We start from the raw sequence: 6,731 nt of genomic DNA on the forward strand, positions 1-6,731 counted from the left end.
AAAATATCAGTAGTAAATGTTCTTCATAAATAATTTCTTCAAGCTTTGAGTCTACCTCTCCTTCAGGGAATCAGAGAGACTTGTCTTCAGTGCATAGCTCTAAAATAAAGCTACTTGGAGGTTCTTTATTTTACTAGGGTGAAACCAGGGCACAAACTAAAGCTACATTTATGATCAAAACACATATTTCTAAGAAATAAATTTATTTCTAAGTGCATATGTATGTGCACACTGAATTGAACCAGTCTATTACAAACCATAGGAAAAACTGTCTAACAAATAGCTTGAGAAATGACATTTATGTTCCAAAAAACACCTCGGGTGTTGACTATACATTTATAGCATTATGTACTTCCTCGCATTTTGAATTTCCCCATGAGAAGTTATGTCTGCGAAATTATATAGTTTTTGGCCTGAGTAATGCCACTTATTGTCATTCGTTGACTGGCCCTTGACTCTTACTGATAGGAGAGATTAATTTTTTAAGATCAGCTTAAATGATGGCTATGTGAAAGCTACTTTTAGTCTTGACTGTCCTTCATGAGAGAAAATATAAAATATAAGTTCATGTGTATTTAAACTATCCATCTGTGATTTAAATTGACATCTGTGGAGATATTCATATTTTCCATAAGGCAGAGATCGAAGACCTTTTTGCCAATTAATTCCCCTATCCGTCCCTTCTTTCCTCTCTCTTTTCTTGGACCCTCTCTCCTTTCCTTCTTTTAACCTTTTTTCCTTTCTTCTTTTCTCCCTTTCTTTCTTCCTTTGTCATTTTTTATCTCCTTCTTTCTACTTTTTTCCTTGACCTTTTTCAGACTGTAAACTGGACAATTAAAATGGACTGATTAGCACATATTATGTATCACATGATATGTACACACATATTATGTCTGTGTTAAGTACTTTAAAAATATATTTCAATGCTCATAGCTTTGTCATTTTCCAGATGTGAAGGCTTGACATCTCCAAGTCATGAAGCTAGAAGGTAGCAAATCTCGAATATTGGCTGAGGTCTGTTTGACTCCAAAGCATCCAATATAACTTTCCTGCTAGAAATGGCTTTCTGACAGGAATCCTGATTTTAAGAAGATTAAGAAAATTAACCAGATTTGCAAAATAAGGCATTTTGTTTTATAAAGAGGTAATCCAGATGAATAAATGTGAATGATCAATAAAAATAGGCAAGGTTATGTTTTTATTTAAACCATTTCAATGTCATTGATTGTTTTCAAATTGGACTGTACTTCACCCTGTTCATGTGAGTGACTGAGTTTTTCTGCATTTGTTATTTTTGTCAAATGAGAGAACAGCCAAAATCTCCCTCAAATTAAAAAATGTCAGGGCAAGTTGAATAGCCTGTACAAACCATTCTTTCCAAACTTGGGTGTTTGGGAATTTCCGAGATTGTAAAAAGACTGTGCTTTTAGTTGGTGTTTGAGACTGCTGTAAGAGTCCCAGACATTAGTTGGGAGAAAAAAAGCCTATAACATTTTCAGTAAGCACATAAACTAAATAACAGAATACTAAGATACTTATGGTGGTATAAAAAATGCTATAGAAAACAGAAAATAGTTTTAAATTAGTGGATGAGATGAAGTAAAAGTTCAAAAATCAGGTAGCTTGTGATATACTTACCCTCTAAGAATCACCTCTGAAACAAGATCCTTCTAGACTGATAAGGCTTACTCAAGATTCTATCCTAAGTTTGAAATGAAGTCCAACTTGTTTTCTGCAGTGACCAGTGTGGGTGACAGTGCATCCACCTCATTGTGGCATATATACACTGTAAAGAGTAGTCTCTGGGTTGGAAACTTTCCAACTCTGTGTTTTAGACAGAGCCAAGTGTTTGGGAAGACTTTTGTTGTCCTCAGGGATCCTTAGCTTCCAACTTGCCCTGAATTGAAGACATTGTGTAATACTGAACCCTTTTCAATGCTAGTTCAAGTTAGAACAGTTAAATACAACTAAAAATTTAAGATTAGAAAGTTTAATCTAAAGATAAAAGTGTTGGCCATGAGATGAAGACATTGGGATCCCTTATACATTGATGGTGGCACTGTAGAGTGGTACAGCAACTAGAGAAAACAGCGTGGAATTTCCTGGAAAAACTAAATATAGAACTACTCTATGACACAGTAATCCCACCACTGGATATATAGCCAAAGGAAATGAAATCAATATGTCGAAGACATATCTACACTCCCATGTTCATTGCAGAATTAGTCACAATAGCCAAGATATGAAAACTACCCAAGTGTCCACGGACAGATGAATCAATTAGAAATGTGGTATATACATACAATGGGGTATTTTTCCACCTTAAGAAGAAAGGAAATGCTGCCATTTGCAAGAACATGGATGAACCTTAAGGTCATTATACAGCATGAAATGAGCCAGTCGTAGTAAGACAAATACTGCATGATTCTACCTATATGAGATATCTAAAATAGTAAAACTCATAGAAGCAGAGAATACAATAGTGGTTTCCAGGGGTTCGGGAAGTGGGAGAATAGGGAGGTATCTGATGGGTATACTCGATTGAATAAGTTCTAGAGATATGCTGTACGACAAAGTGCCTATAGTTAACCACATGGTATTGCATACTTCAAAATCTGTTCAGAGGGTAATTCTCATGTTAAATGTTTCTACAAAACCAAGAAACAAAACCCAAAAGAATAAAAATAAGCACCCCAAACACAAGAAACCACACACAAGCAAAGACAGACACAAGGAAACTTTGGAGGCACTGGATACATCTATTGTTTTAATTGTGGTGATGATATTATAGGTGTTTGCATATGTCCAAACTCATCAAAATGTGTGCTTTAAATATATGCAGCTTATGTACATCAATTAAAACTGAATAAATCTGTTAAAGTAAAATGGTTCTATTATTCTGTCCATTAGAAGGATATAACACTCTTTTGTTTGGCCTGAATCTACCATGTCATAAAATTGAAATAAGATAGTAAATTCCAGTTCCAGCAGAAGTTAGGTGAGTTATGTGGATGGGAAGGTGACAGCTACCTCAACATTGGCACTTCACCACTGTGCTCATGATTTAAGGGCCTACATGAACTTCTGCTTCTTGTTTAATGATGAGATTTAAATAATTTAGATCTCATTATTTTCAGGGTTTCTTTGAGCAGAGTTCTGAAAATTAGCAATTTGAGTATAAAACCAGATTATGAACATTTTGTAAGTGATAATTCACAACTTTATTAAAGAAAAAAGATATTAATACATTCTAATTTAATGATTTAAACAATTCATTAGATGTGTTTGGAGAAAATGTTGAAGGCCTCTTTGTCTCTCCTCACTCTTGTCCACTCTTGGATATAACAACTACTAAGCTTGGAGTGCATCCTTCTATTACTGTTTGTATCAGTAGTGAGAAGTATACATACCAACATATATCAGTGGTGATTTTTCTTTATCTTCTTTTTGGTTGATATTTTTAATTAATTAGATCTGAAAAGCTATGCTTATTAAGTCCTCATTTGTTTCCTTTATCCTTCCCTTGCTGTTCCTATCCACCCACCCTCCTTTACTTGATCTCTCTCTCTCTGCCTCCCATTCTTTTGTTATCTCTTTCATTTTCAGGTCTCAAATCATTTAAATGAATTTATTTGCTCTGCCCAGCCACGACATGATCTGAGGTCTAGAGATCATAATTTCCTAGTCAGAGACATAAGGATTCAATGCTTATTCACTTGCTGGGATACTCTAAAAACACTTTCCAGTACTATCTCATTTAATCATGATAACATGTAGACTCATTTACAGAAGAGAAAACAGGATAAAAGAGGCTAGGTGACTTGTCCATGGCACACTGTTACTAAGTGAGGGGCCTGGGGAAGAATGTTGGTTTCCACGAGAGCTGGAGGGAGTACATGATTTCTATGAATCTTAACACAATAAGATTTTTTAATGCAATAAATTAATTCATTTTGTGTTTTGTAACTTATAATTTAATATTTGCTCATTTTTATTAAGGCATAATTAACATGTAATAAAACTAAAGCCTTTCAGTATATAGTTCTGCAGTTACACATAGACATTTAGGTAAACATCATATTATCAGAGTATGCGATAGTCTTATTACACCCCAAATTTTCCTAAATCTCCTGTGGTTCTTTGTAGTCAATCACCACCATATCCCTGACTTAGGCAACCACTGATCTGTTTTATATTCCTGTAAGTTTGCCTTTCCTCTTTTGAAATTTTATTTTTATTGTATATTTTTAAGGTGTACAATATGATGTTTATATATGTATAGTGAAATGATTGCTATATTCAAACAAATTAACATATCTGTCACCTTACATAGATACTTCTTTATGGTAAGAGCACCTAAAATTTTCTCTTCGGAAATTATCAGTATGTAATACTATATTATTAACTATAGTCCTCATGTGGTACATCTCTAGATTTATTCATCTTACCTCCCTGCAAATTTGTAACCTTTGACCTACTTCTCCCTATTCCCTTCCTCTCCCTCCTTGCAATAACTACAGTTCTACTCTGTTCCTATTTACTGTTTTTTTTATTTTAGGTTTCACATATAAGTGAGATCATACAGTAATTTTCTTTTTGTGTCTGGCTTATTTCATTTGGCATAATGTCCTGAAGTTTCATCCATGTTGTCACAAATGACAGTATATTTTTCTTTTTGAAATGAAATGGTATTCATATATATATATTATATATATGAATGTCTTTATCCATTGATCCATGGATGGACACTTAGGTTCTTTCTATATCATGGCTATTGTGAATAATGCTGCAATGAACATGGGATGGGAGTGCAGACATCTCTATGAGGTGCTGATTTCACTTGTTTGGGTATATATCCAGCAGAGGGATTGCTGAGCCATATGATAATTCTATTTTTAATTTTTTGAGAATCCTTCATACTGTTTTCCATAATGCCTGTACTAATTTACATTTCCATCAACAATGTAAAAGGATTCTCTTTTCTTCACATCCTCGCAAACACTTGTTGTCTCTTTTTGATAACAGACATCCTAACAAGTGGGAGCTACCCTCATTGAGTACTTTTGATTTGCATTTCCAGAATGATACAGTATGTTCCTTTCGAGTCTGGGTTTCCTCACTCTGCACTTGAGATTTATAGATTTATAAATGTTGTTGCACGTATTAGTAGTGGCTTTCTGTCTTTTAAAAAATTATGCATAATATATTTGTGGAATACATGTGGTATTTTAATACATGCATACAGTGTGTAATGATAAAATCAGGGTAATTGGGATCCATCACCTCAAACATTTATGATTTGTTTGTGCTGGGAACATTCCAACTCTTCTCCTCTAGCTATTTTTGAATATACTATAAGTTGTTGTTAGCTGTTTTCACCCTACTGTGCCATCGAACACTAGAACATATTCCTGTTTTCTAACTGTATTTTTGTACCCATTAACTGACTTCTTTTCATCCTCTTCTCCCTGCTACCCCCCTCCCAGCCTCTGGTAACCACCATTCTATTCACTACCTCTAGGAGATCAAATTTTTAGCCACAAATATGAGTGAGTAGCAGTATTTCATTACATCTGTATGATGTAAACATTTATTATATATTCACCACTTTAGGACATTCGGGTTATAATAAATTTTTAGGGATTAGGAATAAAACTGTATGAGCATTCATGTACTTAATGGTACTCAAATTTTTATTTCACCTAGTTAAATACCTAAGAATAGGCTTGCTGGGTCGAACAGTTTAGCGTATATTGAATAATGTAAGTCTTCTTAAGAATTATATACAAAAAGATGAGATAAATAGTCAATGTCCATATGAAAATATGCTTATAAGCATATTGATCAGAGTGCTGCAGATTTTACCAAAGCCCATGCAAGCCTTCTCACCCTCACTACTTTCCTTGAAAGGTGTCACTACTATTTTATATTGATTTACAAATCAATGTAGTATTAGTAATACTATACGATTGTATTAGTAATACTATACGATTGTATTAGTATTAGTATTAGTAATACTATACAATTGAATTAATAGCCAGAGAAAGAATACTGTGGTAATTAATTTAATGAGAATGAGGTGTTCAGTATGGGAAAGGTATATCTTCACGTTCCAAGTGTTAATTTTTACCATGAAATACTTCGAGACAGAACATTTCCTAAAGAGAAAGTAAAAATATGTGGAGGTCAAAAAGAAAAATCAGAAAATCTGAATATACCTCACATGTCAGGAGCTTTCACTCACATTGTCTGATCTAATTTTCACAATAAACTCATAAAATGCATCTTGTTGAGAGGTTGTATCTCTGTGAGTGTAGTTTACTGGAAGTCACGGAGCTGGGAAGCAGCAGGACTGGATCCACATCCAAGGTCTTCTGACTCCTGTTGTGCAGTTCTGCCCCTGTTACGTTCTAAAGGCTTAGTTTCATTTTCTTCTTCCTCTTCTTCTTCTTCTTCTTCTTCTTCTTCTTCTTCTTCTTCTTCTTCTTCTTCTTCTTCTTCATTTTACTTTAAGTTTTAGGGTACATGTGCACAATGTGCAGGTTAGTTACATATGTATACATGTGCCATGCTGGTGTGCTGCACCCACTAACTCGTCTTCTAGCATTAGGTATATCTCCCAATGCTATCCCTCCCCCCTCCCCCCACCCCACAACAGTCCCCAGAGTGTGATGTTCCCCTTCCTGTGTCCATGTGTTCTCATTGTTCAATTCCCACCTATGAGTGAGAAT

The sequence above is a fragment of the Gorilla gorilla genome, chromosome 3 (assembly GCF_029281585.2).
Source record: "Gorilla gorilla gorilla isolate KB3781 chromosome 3, NHGRI_mGorGor1-v2.1_pri, whole genome shotgun sequence".
NCBI classification, from domain to species: Eukaryota; Metazoa; Chordata; class Mammalia; order Primates; family Hominidae; genus Gorilla; species Gorilla gorilla.